A 16,119-nucleotide genomic window follows, 5' to 3' on the forward strand; every position below is an offset into this window, starting at 1 on the left:
TAACGAGCACACCCCACCTTTCCACTTGCACATAGTTCCATTCAGCATAAATACGTCCAAGTTTACAATCATGGAATAGAATCATTGGCGGATCCAGCAAATTGGCAACGTTCTTTTTCTCCATTTAAACCTGTGAAAATGTATCGATTCTTAGAGGGGCCAGGTGCTCCGACAAGAATCGATTAAATGGAGAAAATCCGGTGTTGCCAAATTGTTGGATCCGCCTCTGAATAGACTTACGTTCCTTCGTCTGGGAAACCACGACTTGATTATTTGACTGCTTAAGGTTCCTTTTAGCAAATTTTTTACTTGTTCAGGTAGAAGATTACCTGTATTCCGAGCAAAATTTTCGCGGAATACTACGAGGAAGTGAACTGCAAGCCGCCTGTAGAGCCTGCGAGCGAGAATCATGAATAATGACGAAGCCCTGGATCGGATCGCAAAACCTCTCACGTATCAGATAAAAAAGTCAGAGGCAAGCTCCTGGCTCCTCGCAGGTCCCCCGATATTTTCTTACCCTCTGATCCGACCCCCCTTCGCGCCCAGGCAACGTCCCCTGCCAATTTGAAACAACCTCCCCCCTTCTTTTCTCTCTTTTTCGTCAAAGCCGGGGAATCCACCTTGCTTTGCTCAGCAGGATCTTCCCTTTTTTTTGTACTGCTAACTTTGACAGGGTTGCAAAAGACGGGATGGTTCGCAGGAACCGGGAAGAGTGGGACATTTTCGGTTCAGAATGTCTGAGCGGGGATTAGACGAAACTATCGTCTCATTATGATGTTATGGATTTAGTTTTTCCCGAATCGTCTGGGAATTTTACGATTGTAGGTCGGTGATTTTTCCGGTAAAGCCACCAGAGAAATACAGGGACAAGCTAGGAAACTTTCTGAGGGAGGCAAGCTCAGTGAATTTTTTTCAAAAATCAAAAAATTCTTCGCCTTTACATTTTTAGAGGCAGCTTTTGCATTTTTTGAGGTTGTCGTCACCTCACGTTGCTGACCACATGAGACTTGCGCGTTTCACTGTTTCCTTCGCATAGAAAAACGTGTTCCACTATTTCCGTTGCATGAGAGAGTACACGTAAAACTATTTTCTTAGCAAAAGAGAGCGCGTCAATAGATTGGTTCTCAAAAAACCATGCATCTAACCGGTTCCTACTCTCTGCCTTTACATTTTGTCCCCCTCGCCAGGTGCCTTCACATTTTTTACCCCTTTTCGGGCAGAGGCGGATCCAGCAATTTGGCAACACCGGATTTTCTCCATTGAAAGCTATGCTAAAAGATCGATTCTTGTCGGAGCACCTGGCCCCTCCAAGAATCGATACATTTCCATAGGTTTAAATGGAACAAACACAATGTTGCTAATTTGCTGGATCCGCCAATGTTTTCGGGTGCCTTCACATTTGCTCCGCGATCCGTCTGCGATCGGCCGATCAAACACTTTCTGCACCCCTGAATCTTCGTCGTTTTTCTCACAAAAGAGCGTAACTTTTCATGTTGCCTAATTTTCCCGTTGCAAATTGCATTTTTGCTAAGAGATTCTTGGGTATTTCTGACTGAAAAATCTGACTTTTCTTGTGAATTCATGCAAAAATAAAAAAGTCTGAGGCGAGACTTGTTCGGATATTTTCTCGTAAAAAATTGAATTGTTTGAGTCAAAAATTTCGCAAGCCTGGAATGGAGTTACGTTCCTACACTGGAAAAAAACACATTGGATCTAGAGTCCAGACTCTTAAAAACATCGACAAGAAAAAGTACTCTTGATTCAATCAGAATCTAGCTTAATCAAGAACCAAGCCTCTTAATTTAAGAGGATTTTGTTTTGATTCAAGCAAAAATCCGATTGAATCAAGCATATTTTTTTCGCCAATGTTTTCACGAGTCTGGACTCTAGATCCAATGTGGTTTTTTTTTCCAGTATACGTCCGGGTAACGACGAATTATAGTCTATCATTTTCCCCCTTAGTCTATAACAGCCACCCGCTTTCACCAATGGGGTCGCTCCATCCACTCTGTTGCTTTTCGCTTTGTCTAATGCCAATAATCAGGCCGCCAGGGCGGAGGGACGAAAACAGGAAAACACGGGAAGCGAGCGCAAGCGAGCACGCGGTAGCGAAAGCACGACAATAAAAGCTCCGAAAAAGCAGGGACGGCGCGGCGAGCGAAACGCGGGAAACGGGACATTAGAAACTTTTAATAGGTAGAATGAATGTTTAAAGCCGGGAGCGGCTGCCGCCGAGCAATTTGGAATCAAATTCGTCAGAGAGAGAAAGGAATGACGCCGAGTCTTTTTTATTGTTAAAGTTCTCCCTCCACACCCCCCGCCCCCTCCCCCCGCCCAACTTCGCAAAAAATATTCGCATCCAGTTCCGCCGTAGCGTCTTACCCGCTCCTTCTTCCCGTTTGCCTCCGATAATTATATATGCCGTAAAATGCGCCGCGACTCCATGAGCGCAGTTTAGCTGCACCGAGATAGCAGTTCAGCTGCGCGAAATATTAAATTTCTTTGCATGAGTTAACCGCGCACGTAGGTCTGGCTAGGTAATTTAACTTTAGTAAATCTCTCGGCAGAAAAACTTCGGAGGAAATACAATGTAAAGACCCCTAATCGTTATGACAAGTAAATTTTTCGTTTGTGTAGCACTACGCTTCATTCATTTATGTCGGGCGCGTCATTTTGGATTGATCGGGTGAAGGTTGTTACGTGCAGGGTCGGACTAGCCCGGGTGTGCCGCAATCTCGCAAAAAAAAAGAAAAATATGAGGTAAAGCCGCTTCATGCCAAACGTCCTGGTTGGAAGTTTGGTTAATCTTCCCGCTTTATTCTTCGAGCAATGGAGATGTTGCATGTGTGATGGGGAATTTGCGATTTGACTATGGATTCTTATGCAAAAGTTCGCGAGAAACATGATGGTGCCACTGGTTTTATCTGAAATCAACTCTCAAGCTCAAAAAAGCTCTCAAGTCGAGGCCAAAATGGAGGGGATATCCCACGCTATCCTGAGAGTCCACCTCTACATCAAGACAAACTCTCTATGCAAAGATAGGGAGTAAATACATTGACAGGGCTGCCCTCTTGATTTGGGGACTCCACAACTGAAAACGCGGCAACCCTGCTAATGTATTTGCTCCCGATCTTTGCATGGAGAGTGTGTCTTGATGTAGAGGTGGACTCTCAGGATAGCGTGGGATATCCCCTCCATTTTGGTCTCAACTTGAGAGCTTTTTTTGAGCTTGGGAGTTGGTTTCAGAGAAAACCAGTGGCACCATCGTGCAGGGCCGAATTAAGGGGATGGCCACATGGGCCGCGGCTCATGGCGGCAAAATGTAGGGGGCGGCAAATTTTGCAATTGTTTTGAATGTAGGTATCAAAAAAAGAGAGGAAAAAATCGGATTCAGAAAATAAATTTCAAAAAAGAAAAGGCGACAAAATCTCTCATTTCCCAGGTGTAAAAGTACAATAATTTCTAATTTTGTCGTCTTCCGGTGATCCAAGAGACAACACCTTTAATTATTCGAGTTAAGAGAGAAACCAAACACGCAAGTTGACCTGGAACGGAGCGGCTCGGCCGCGATGGTCGGCATAAAACGCATAGCGCCTACAAGACTGCATGAATACTTCACGCATTGCGTCAAATACACTGCGGTCAGCAGTAGTCGGCTTGAAACGCATAGCGCCTACTAGACTGCATGAATACTTCACGCATTGCGCCAACACAGTGCGGTCGGCGCAGCGGTGGAAGTAAACATTTTTAACCACATTTATGTTTGTTCTTTCATAATTTTTTCATCCGTTTTTAATAAATGGAAGGCCTTGTCCAAACAGGGATGGGTTTACGGAACTGAACTCTTGTTAGTGTTGACAGGACTTTCACAAAAAATGTGCCCAACACGAGTAAACGCGTCTCATAACCCTTCCCCCACCGACACGCTCACTTGATGGTTTTTTTTAGATCGTATTCGACAGAACACTCAGGTGAGATTACATTGATATCGATTGGTTCAATATGTATCCACAGCCTCAAAAGTCAATTTAGAAATCTGAGGTAACGGGTCTTATGTGATCGAATTGTTATTCTCTCGAGTACCAAATGGCAATGAAAAGTGAAATTGTCAGGAATTTTCTCATTTTCAGCTATTCTAAATTAAATCCTAAAATTTTTGTTTGGGGTTATGCTCTATTGTTTTGAACCAAACGATACATCGAACCAATGTCGAACACGACGTATTGATGTTTCAAAACAAATGAGAAGGGGGCGGAAAAATACAGGCGGCCCATGGGCGGCAAGTAGGTAAATCCGGCCCTGCCATCGTGTTTCTCGCGAACTTTTACATGAGAATAAACAGTCAAATCGCAAATTCCTCACACATGCAACAACTCCATTGTGATATCTGAGAGAGATACCACTATTCGGCCACGTGGGAGCTTAGGTTGCCTACTCTGATAACTGAAGGCAGACCAGCATAGCGGTAAAGTCACCGCTCGGCACACACACTGTTCTCACGTGATGAGTTTTAACCAAAACAAAACCAGCAGTGGCGCTGGTAACAGGCCTGATTTTATTGCCCCCACTAAACTTTCCACAACTGAGTTTCTTGCTCGCGTAGTGAAAGAAACTACGTTAAAAACTCGATTAGCTGATATTTCATACTTAAATATATTACAAATCCATACCACGGAAAACCGATCACCATCATCCTTCTCTTTCTTAGTTTGAATCGTGCTCTTGTATGTGTTAGGAATTGGCGACTTAAATATTGATTCCTATGTTAAATTTCGCGAGAATCACGATGGTTTCACTGGTTATCGCTGAAATCAACACCAAAGCTCAAAGAAGCTCTCAAAGTTGAGGCTGTAATGGAGGAGATAGCCCACGCTACCCTGAGAGTCTACCTCTATATCAAGTCAAGCTCTCTATGCAAAGATAGGGAGCAAATACATTAACAGGGTTGCCAGTTTATTTGGGGACTCCAAAATTGAAATCACGGTAACCTTGCTAACGTATTTTGCTCCCTATCTTTGCTTGCCTGGAGAGTTCGACCAGATATAGATGTAGACCCTCAGTCTCGGGTTAGCGTGGGATGTTCCCTCCATTACGACCTGAACTTTGCGAGCTTTTTATGAGCTTTGGAGTTATTTCAAAGAAAACCAGTGACACCATCGAGCTTCTTGCGTATGTTAAAGCACTTAAATCGCAAATCCCTCACGCATGCAAGAGCTACATTGCCAGTATGTCACGGTCACTCCAAAAATATGATGAATGACTGTTGCAGTGGGGGAAAAAAATAGTTTACGGGCAACATAGACCTACCGTTCGTTCCAGGCTCAGTGACCGAAAGCACCGGGTGCTGGAACCGTAGCTTCGATTGCTCCGGGTATTGCACGGAGAAAAAAACTTCGTGCGTGAGACCCGAAGTTTAGGTCATATGGATCTCTGAAGTTTTCGGATCGAGCATCCGAACACTTAAGGTCCAGCTGCTGAGATTTGGATCACACATCTGAAACTTCAGTTCTTACGTCTGAAGTACTCCGGTTTTCACATCCGAAGAGCTTCGGTTCTCACATCCGAAAAACTTCGGTTCTCACACCTGAAGTACTTCAGATGTAAGAACTGAAGTTTCAGATGCGTGATCCGAACCTCGGCAGCTAGACCTTAAGTGTTCAGATGCTCAATCTGAAAACTTCAGAGATCCATATGACCTAAACTTCGGGTCCCACGCACGAGGTTTTTTTCTCCGTGTGGAGCCGTAGCTTCGATTGCTCCGGGTGCTACGCCCGGAACTTTCGGCCTCTGATCCCGAAAAGCGGACGGTTCGTCTTTACAGCCGGTAAGTACGGCTTCCACGGCCGGATTTTTTTTTTCAGTGTGGGCTTGAAAAGAACTGAGCTCGTATAAAATTGAGTGACAGTCTTTCTGCTTCGGGCGGTGTGAGAATGGGGGAAAAATCGAAGAAACTTGGCAGGACGCGACGTTACTTAGGTTGGCACGGAGCTGAAGTGCCCGACGCGCGGAGTTGCTCGGACAGGAAACGGAAATGTAACAGCGAATCCTTGTAACGTGTCTATTAGCTCGGAGGAATTTATCCCCAGATCTGTTCCAGCCTCTAATGCAGCCCCGCTCCCCGCCCCTCTCCTGGAAGCGACCCGCTTATCATTTTCTCATCGTATCATTAGCCGGGCTCCCGCGGGAAATCCCTTTTAGAATTTCGGAGAGCTCCTAATAGCCTCCGGGTCGTCCCTCCGACCGGACTCGCGGGCCCGGACGGATATTCTTCGATAATTGTCCGTGTTTAAGCTAAAAGGAACTATGTAGAAATAATTAAATAAAAAGGAACTATGTGCATAGGATGTATGTGCTTTGTAATTCCTTTTGATTTATTTTCATGTCTACATAGTTTATTTTGCATAAATACGTTCAATTGGACTTAATCAATGCAAAGGAGCCGTCCGCATGACTTGCTGCTCTGGGAGAAAAAACACATTGGATCTAAAGTCCAGACTCTTAAAAACATCGACAAGAAAAAGTACTCTTGATTCAATCAGATTTAAGCTTAAATCAAAAACCAAGCCTCTTAATTTAAGCGGATTTCGTTTTGATTCAAGCAAAAATCCGATTGAATCAAGAGTATTTTTTCTTGTCAATGTTTTCAAGAGTTTCAGTCTGGACTCTAGATCCAATGTGTTTTTTTCCAGTGTGTGGTGGATCGCCGCGCTCCAGTGAGCCCGGAATAACTAGTTTTTCATGAAATGCTAAACTTTTATGAAAAATTTCACGTGTGATACATTTTTAGATTCATTTTCTAACGAAATATATCCATTCTGTTGATATTACGGAATTTTTCTTTCCTGTGTGTGACCCATCGAGTCATGGTAATGAACTCGTCATTTAGTCATGTGTCGTTGAACTCAACGGGTGCGGCGGTGCGGTCCCGTTGCCTCCATCGATTCAAGCAATCGGAATGACGTCGAAGGGACCTTGGATTTCCTTTATGTATCCTTATGTATTTATGTCCTTTATGTACGTATGTATGTGAGGGTGTGACAGGGAGGTTCTGTGTGTAGTGTTAGGCGCGGAATTCAGATTCTTTCGCGGCGACTGCCGCGGGAAGAAACCTAATTCTGAAGATTATCTCATCCAAACCGCTAACGGCAGACAGAGGGGCATAATGAAATAAGTGCCATATTGTACAGGTGTACTTAAATCAGGCATTATTTCAGTCAAAGCCCGAGCCAACGCGGTCTTTAGAATTTTAATTTGCATTCATTTTTTCGAGGTCTACTCGGCCTTGCTCCCTGCTCATCTCGCGGAGCGTAACGCAACAAGACAAAACTAATTAGCAGTGTCATCAAAAGCTACAGGAACGAGGGTCGAAAAAAACACGACGGAAAACAAATTATAATATAAATTAACAAAAGCCAAGGGAAAGATTGTTTAGAGTTCGCGAGAGGTAAAACCCCGTCCCCCGCCCTCATTTTTCCCTGCTCTTTTTTAATTTCAGCGGATGCGATATCGGGGCTCGTATTCCGAGTCCTCAATCTCTGCAGCCGAACAGTTTTAGGGGCTGTAACACCGCTTTGTGGGGAGAAACATCGCATCAACAATCCGACGTTGCCAAATTTCCCGCGATGAAATACTATTTTCTGGAAATTTTGTTAATATTTTATCACTTGTTTTTTCAGAGATTTTTATTCCGAGTTTCGTCTAACTTACCTGAAAATCTCAAGGACGAATATTTATAACTTTTCGCAAAAATAAATCCAATATCAGGAGAAATTTGGGGGCATCCTATCGTATATACAACGTGGTTTCCTAAGCACGGTGGAATACGAGTGGGATGAGTCAAAGATGGAAATATTGTGCGCTATACGCCCCTCACTCCAATGGTAATCTGGTCGTGATTTTTAATTAAATAAGAGAATAAGCCAACCCCATTGCCCATTCAAACACCACTCTCTCCTTTCTTTTTACTCAGGGCCGATGTAGGAATAGAAATGAAACCACTGACCGGGGGGCACTGAGAAGTTTTTAATCTTTGATTAATCGGTAGTAAGTAATCATTAAACAGTCATCAATTTTTTAACAAATGATTAATCAGTCGAATCGAAAGACTTTCGTTAACCGATAAATTCATAGCCAATCGAGAAAATATAGGCACGTACTGCAACTAGTGAGAATTGGCGATCTCACCATGAGCTGATCACCTATATCTATTGACGATTTAACATCCTAAATCGACGATCAAATCGCCAATTCTTATCGAAGAAAGTGGCACGCCTTTGAACAAAGTCTTGATACGGATCTCACTATACTCTCATACTCTTGAAGAGTCTCTGGTATAGATCTAGAAACCTCGTTGTTTTTCACCCTCAAGGCTCCAGTGGCGAGGCATGAATGATCGAAAATCGATATTTCCCATTTGAAGCTATGTAAAAAGATCGATTATTTAGGTGTTCGTTGCGAACCCCCTGTTTATCGATCCTTTGCCATAGGTTTAAATGGCAGATCAATCGATGTATCGCAAAGCACGCCACATCTCTGAAAGGTTCCCATGCGGTGTATGATCATGACCGCGCTTCTCTTAGGCTTTCCTAGGCATCCGATAATCCAAGATCTACCACTTCCGTCGAAGGAGATCTGGCAAGAGTCGAGCCTTTGCAATCCGATGTCGCGGCGCGGCGGTCCTGCGAGGCTGCGAGAGGCAAAGGTTGATCCGAAAAGCAAAAGGCGAGTGGCTGGCAAGTGCCTCGTACGAATCGCACCGGAATCGTTTTATTGGAGCTGCGTCCCTCAACGCTACGTCACACCGCTCTCCTCTCACCCGTGCCCCTTGCCCCCCCCCCCCCCCCCCCTGTCCGGCCCGCGGACTAAAAGCTAAGTGGCTGCACGGTGAAAGGATGCTCCCTCCAGCTGTGCCAAGTGGGTCCGCCTCCGAAACGTACCTATGGATCAGAGTTACCCGGGAAAGTCAAGTGCCGGGAACAGGAAAGTTCTCGGGATTCAACGAGTGAATTCTCAGTAGCTCTTTAAAGTGTGAGTGATTACTGTGTATATGTGTAAGTGTGTGTGTTAATTTTCTTGTCAAAGTCTCATGAGAAAGTCTAATTCCGGGAATGGGAAAGTGCCCGGAGTTTTCCGGGAAAGTCAAGTGCCGGGAACGGGAAAGTTCTCGGAAGTCAACGGTCGAGTTCTCAGAAGCTCTTAAAAGTGTGAGTCATTGCCTTGTATGTGTGCAAATGTGTACGTGTTAGTTTTCTTGTCAAAGTCTCATGAGGAAATCTAATTCGGGAAAAGGGAAAGTTCCCGGATATATTCGTGGAAAGTTCTCAGTAAATCCTCTAAGTTTGAGTGATTACCGTTTTTGTGTGCTTTATTGTGTGTATTTGTATCAAAGTTTCCCGGGAATCATCCAAGAAGTTTTCGGTGACCCTAAAGTGCGTGAGTGATTACCGTGTTTGTGAATTAATTGTCAAATTTTCCTGTCAAAGCCTCCAAGGAAAATAGATTTTAGGCAATGATTCCTGTGAAAATCTAGGACGGAGAGGGTTCATACCTACACTGAAAAAAAAGTTACCGGCTGTATAAACATACCGTTCGTTCCAGACTCAGAGGCCGAAAGTTCCGGGCGCTGGAGCCGTAGCTTCGATTGTTCCGGTTGCTTAGCCCGGAACTTTCGGCCCCTGGGCCCGGAACGCCGATACAGCCCTTAAGTACGGCATCCATGGCCGGAGTTTTTTTTCAGTGTGGGGACCCTGGAGGGCATCCCAGGGTACAGGTTGTTATTTTGAAAATTTACCGTTTCAAAATATGCACATCGATATAGATTTAACATTCGATCAGTCGTTTAATTTTGACTCGATACAATTATTAATCCATCGCTGAACTTTCGATTATCCAAAAATGTGATCAATCGGTTTATCAACTAATCGAAAAATGCTTGTCATATCTCATGCTAAATCCAATTTTTCAATCCAACCAGTGTTCGAAACTCACCTTTGAGTTTCAGGAGCCATGTGGCGCATCAAGCTCGATTTTTAAGGGCCATCGAAGATTTTTTAGGGGCCAAATTGACTTTTTGCCTATATATCACGGCGCATTTAGTGAAAAGTTAGACGCAGGATGTTTTAGTTACAGAACTTGTAACTGTAACGTGGCGGAAATTTCGAAAAATCACTAAACAGAAAAATTAGGATTTTTTTTGGAGGGAGAGGGGCAATTTTTAGGGGCCACGTTGGCGCAGAGCCTTCTTTTTTTAGGCGCCATGACCGATTTCTTAGGCGCATGTGAGTTTCGAACACTAAATCCAACTCATCAAAAAGTACGCCACTACAAATTTCACCCCCGAGGACGGTTAAGAACAGTCCTCTTGTTGGATGGTGTCTTTGGCAACGCATCGCCTCGGACGGGGATTCGTGGAGGGACGTTAAAACTGTTCAATTTCCACTCAATGGGACACGAGATGGAAATTTGCGGCGAAGCTACGTCGCTACGTCGAGTGATGGCGGCGGCCGCGGAGGGGAGGAAGGGAGGATGTCAGAGATTGTTGGCGGGGAGTGAAAAAGCAAGCACTCAAGAAATCACCTCTTTTCCCGCGCGCCCGACACTGCGCCAGACGCAACCCGCCGCGCACTGTGGGCAAGGTGGCTTGAAACGTAAGAAAGACATGAAATATTGGACATTTCAGTGAAATGTTTCATGAAATTTTACGACGTTGTTGAATATTTCATATTTTTCAGGAGCTAGAGTATGCAACCCGCACTCAAAAACACGAAAATATAAAAAAGTCACAATTTTTACATTTTGCGAAGCATGAAAAGGAATCTGTATTTTTCAATATCTTTCATTAATTTCTGGAATTTCACGAAATATTTCATGAAATTTCACGACGTTGTAAAATATTTCATATTTTTCAGGAGCTAGAGTACGCAACCCGCGCTCAATAATTTTTGGAATTTCACGAAATATTTTGTTTCGATTTTATTTTTCATGAGATTTTTCCACCCTGATTGTGGGCCATGCCACGAGTCACAGCCAGTTCGGCCCTCTCCACCAACCATGGAGACAATCTTGACTGAATTTTACTTGAGATTCGAAACTCAGGAATCCGTTGCTGGTTGGCTACCGTATTTCAGGCCCTCTTAGAGCCACAAACGATAAAAAATATTACATTTTTACCAAATGCAAAGATTATAAACTGGAATGTACCGGAGAATTTGGGGGACGTCAGGGAACAAACGGAATGAGATAAGGATCGGAGAGAAAAAATTTGGGTTTATCAAAGATTACGAAAAATGTTTAAACTGTGTAATACTTTTTATCGTTCGGTGACATCTATGAATCTACTTCTCTTAACCTTCCCCACACCATAAAGGGACTCTAAATTTAACAGAGAGGGACCAAGTAACACTATTAGGGGGAAACTGAGTTAGAAGTAGTTTTAATCGCTGAACGCACTCTTTTCCATGTCAAAAATGGATGTATCGAAAAATTACTTATTTTACATTTGAAATTAACAGGCGTCAAATTCAACTTCTAACGTTTAATGCTTTAAAGTTTAATGGATTTTGCATCCCAAGTTTCTTCCCACTTTCCTCCTGATGCTCTCTTCCTCGCCGGGGCTCAGAGAATATGTACTAGATATTCTTTTACTATAGGGAAAACAATTAATTCGCGTCTTAAGGGGACTTCAGACCTTTTAAAGCAAAATTGCTCCTCCTTTCAAAAGCCGGAATGCGTCCTATTCCACGTCCCTCCTTTGGTCGACACACAACACAGGTAAAACCTTTCCACTCTTGTTTAGAAGTTGGAGGATGCGGTGGTTTGTGCGGCGGAAAGACGTATCTTTTTAAGAGGGAATATTCATTGAGAAAGTTACTTAGTCCCCTGCATCCCCTTCGGTCGTCTTCCCCGACGTTCGACTTGGGAGCAGCGCGCCACCGGTTTTCCACCCCCATCCTCACCCCTCCGTCCCATCGCCTCCATTCACAGCCCCACCCGCCAGGTCTCCCTTTAAATTCCTTCCGCCGAGTCGGTATGGAACGCTCCAAAAGAGAGGAACCGAAAATTTGCTTTCCCCGCAAATTAGTGGATACCGATCACTATTTTACCACCCTCTTAAAAATACCTCGATTTTGGTTTTGAATAGCTGTCATGAACCCTCGCGATGTGGCACCGATGGAGGAGCTTTTCAGCGGGAACTTGCCGCGATGGAGCGTTTAGGAAAATGAGTCGAGAAAACGTTTAACGATCTTCTTCTCATTCTTTGCTCGGCTCTCCAGCCCGAGTGGCTTCTTAAAGGCCTACGTTTCTGTGGAGCAAATCCACGGACCATGTCTTCCAAGGACGGCGCGGCTCGTGGAGGAAATGAGGAAACGATGACGTCAGCAAATTGAGAAGGTGAAGCGAGGTCGCTCTCTCGAAATTCCGATTGGGAAATGGTCAGCGTAAAGCCCGATTTTAAAATTCGGGAGAGACGCGCGGTTCAAACAAACGTGCAACGTGACGGAAAATTCTGGATCCTCAGAGTTGAGTTTTTCAAGTAGCGATTGATTAGTTGGACTTCCTTTGATTCGTTGAGTAAATCGTTTAATCGAATGTCCTTTAATTATTCAACTAATTAATCGATTGTTAAAATTTAGATCAACTGTTGGATCGATTGTAGGAATATCGATTTACTGTTGAATCCATTAATTATTACCGATTAAGCAAACGTTAAAAACTTCCCAATCCCTATGTCAAATTTCTAAAAATCAGCACAAAACCTCCAAAAATTATAACGCAAAGCCCAAAAGTCCTGATATTGTAGGGTAACACAGGATTTCAGGAGAAAGCACGGAAATAATTGTGCCTAAACTTGCCGAATAATCATCGAAAATTTTAAGCAACGATGATTATTGACTCTCAAGTACATAGTGCAAATGCTGATTCACACCTGCATGGGAACCCCCGCGAACATCCCAGGGCACAGCGAGTCGTATGTTGAAGTTGATACTCAAAGCGATAGACAAGGAAGCCGTAGGCAGTACGGAGCGATCTTATTGGCTGCAAGAACAGGAAGTGAAATCAGTAGTAGAAATACCGTAATTAATAATGGGCTCCTACAGACGACGGGAGAAAATGATGAACTAAGTGTAGGGAGGGTCTTTAATGGGTTGCCTTTCGTCAGTCTATTACCTACCTCCTATATCCATTTGCAACCACTAGCTTCCACCGAAGGGACCCCATGTCCCTTCTGTCTTCTTTGTCTGCAGCTTTGTCTATCTATTTTAACAATCAGCCCGCACGTTGGATAACACTGGAAAAAAAACACATTGGATCTAGAGCCCAGACTCTTAAAAACATCGACAAGAAAAAATACTCGACTCGATTCAATCGGATTTTTGCTAAATCAAGAACCAAGCCTCTTAATTTGAGCGGATTTTCCTTTTGATTTTAGCAAAAATCTGATCGAATCAAGAGTATTTTTTCTTGTCAATGTTTTCAAGAGTCTGGACTCTTAGATCCATTGTGTTTTTTTCTCCAGTGAACGTCGACAACGCAATGCACACATGGACGACATAAAGATGAAAGAAGTCAATATTTTGATTAAGGATCTATTTCACTAATTTTCGTCGCGCGAATCGTGTTTTACGTAAATTTGAAAGAGGAAACATATTACAGAATGATTAAATTTGTACTTTGTCCGGTGATCCATTCAAAATTCGCAAGTCGCGCATGCTGATAGGTCGTTTTTTTCTTAAATAAGGAGTGTGATGATCACCTCGTTTTTCCGCTGGCTCGGACGGATCATTCTCGGATGCTCTTGGAAGATACTCGAGTTGGAGTTCTCAAGTGGCCTCTCGCTCCAACGCCGTCCACCCCTCCCTCTCCCCCGTCTTCCTTTTTTCGAAAATTCCTTTTTTCCGTTCCCCGTCGAGTGCCAACATCGGAGGCTCCAGGGAGAGGGATCTTAGCGAGCGGGAGCGGCCTTTGAAAAAGTGCTTAACGGCTCAACGGTGTATTAATAAGCTCTTCGCTAGCCACTTTGCGGCAAAACGCCTCGTTGTCGATTTTCATCGCCTCCTTCCGCGACTGATTATTGGAATCGATCGGCAAAGATATCGACAAAGAATTCATCGGGAAAAACTCCGATCCTTTCGATTGAAATAGCTGGTTGCTGTTGACGAAAAAGCTTAAACAAATGATGGACCAACAATTAAAAGTCTCTCGTAGGTTCATGGTCGCACGAAGGAGGGAGGCACAGGGGCCTGGTCCCCCTCAGAATTGAAAATAGTATCATCTCCCCCCCCTCTCCTTTCGAAAATTCTGGATGGTGGGAAAAAACCCTCATTGAGGATGATCATCTCTTTCAATGTAGAGTCTTCAATCAATACACCGTGTTCATTCAGTCATAGTATTTTCTAATATTTTCATCATGGAGGCCTCAAAATGCGTCTGAACAGAGTTAAAATTCCAAAAAATTTCTAGATGTGTCGAATGAAACAATTTGAAAGTATTTTGTGCTAAAAATAAGAAAGTAGGTAGTTGTAAGCATTAGCCACAAAGAAGCAGCAAGCACGAGCAGTATAATGATAACCGAAAAATGAAAACCACGAAACATTTTGAATGAGTCATAGTATGACATCAAAGCATTGCTCCTCAATTTTTGCTTCCCATGGAGGGCTGTTTGAGTGAGGCTGCACTAAAATCGAGTGACGTCGTTTATCGGTTGCATCGGCGGTTCTTTTTATCCATCATGTGAGCAGTTCACGGATTATGAAGGACCGCTTCAAGTACGTATTGCGCTACGCACCTAGAGGGCGCACCGGGCCCTGTGAGAATCACACTTAATTATAGAAACATGGAAAAGTGCACACAAAGGGTAAGGGTGGTAAGAAAGGTGGAAAATAGTGTGCCCTCGAGCATAAAGATCGTGTTAAGTAAAAATGCCGTAAAAACGCTTGGATGTTGGGTTTTTTCCATTTCGTTTTTCCACAAAAATATTAATTTTCTAAAAAGAGTATTGATTTTCATTTAGTTTCTCGAGGAATTTCATTCGCTCTCTTACAATTAGTGCAATGTCTGCAATATTTTGAAAAGTATATTTATCACTGATTACAAACCTCGTTTATTTGGATTGAAAAGTTCCACAGGCACTTCTTAGCCCAGATGGCTAAGCCTATCGTCTACCGAAGCAACGTATTTGGTTGATTGACCTGATCTTCAGTTCGATGAGCGGAGGGCTCAGGTCTGAACTGAATTTTTTGCTTTTATGGGTCATATTCTCTATCAACCGAAGTTTTTCGATTAATTCTCTGAACCGAAAAACTCTCACCGAGCTTTTCGGTTTGAATAACCGATATCTGTTCTCACCATAATAACGTCTCCGTAAAAGTAATATTAAATCGGAGAAAATAGTATTCTACTGCCTCTTGTTCAACCGCTTTAACTTTGCTTTTTCTCGTGTGTTTCAGGTAATCATCGACCATTATGTACTTCCAAGTTCCAACCCTCTTCAAAGTTTGGAGACTTTTCGACTTAATCGAATGTAAGCATTGTTACCCCAATTTTCATTAGTTGTTTTGAAACGTCGAGTTTAAAATGTAAGGGAGAACATTTACCTCGACATTTACAATGTTTCTCTCTAAAAACGCTCCCACTCGAAACGGATTTGAGCCTCTTCAAGTCCCTTAAGCTGCCCTGGAACCCGTGGATCCCCCACTTCCTTTTCAGGGCACCGATTCGGCGAGATCGTTTGTTTCCGTCAGATCGTCCTTTCAGACACGCGAATTTCAGCAACCCTTGCCAAATAGCTGCAGAAAACCGTGAGCGTCACTCTTTTGAATCGGTGCACAAATCCTTCCTTCTTGTCGCATACTGCAGCTTAGCCTCCTGGCTCGAAGACGACCAAAACGCAATTAAACGACGGAATTCGGGGGCTGAAAACCGTGGGGTGCGGCGGGGTAGAGGGGGAGGGGGAGGTTTGCCAAACGAAATGAAAACAAACGATACCGTGCACCTCCCCCGTCTCCCGTTTTCGCAGGTGTCTGCTGTTGTCGGGGTTGTCGCTTTGACACCAACCAGCGAGGATCAACCGGGGCTATTAAATGGAATAAAGGAAGATTTTTTAAATTTTTTTTTTATTTA

At 43.6% G+C, this 16,119-nt stretch overlaps 1 long non-coding RNA gene across 2 annotated transcripts in view; it reads left to right on the plus strand.

Moving 5' to 3' along the window:
- Positions 1-16,119, plus strand: part of LOC109043868 (uncharacterized) — a 161,711-nt gene that overhangs the window by 122,981 nt on the left and 22,611 nt on the right. Inside the window, exon 3 of one of the 2 annotated variants that reach the window (XR_002010239.2) lies at positions 15,447-15,600. The exons of the other annotated variant lie outside the window; for it this stretch is intronic. This is a non-coding gene — a long non-coding RNA (uncharacterized lncRNA). Of the gene's footprint in view, positions 1-15,446; positions 15,601-16,119 lie in introns of those variants that run through there. 2 annotated transcript variants of the gene reach the window in all.

This window comes from Bemisia tabaci, chromosome 3 (assembly GCF_918797505.1).
Source record: "Bemisia tabaci chromosome 3, PGI_BMITA_v3".
NCBI lineage: Eukaryota > Metazoa > Arthropoda > Insecta > Hemiptera > Aleyrodidae > Bemisia > Bemisia tabaci.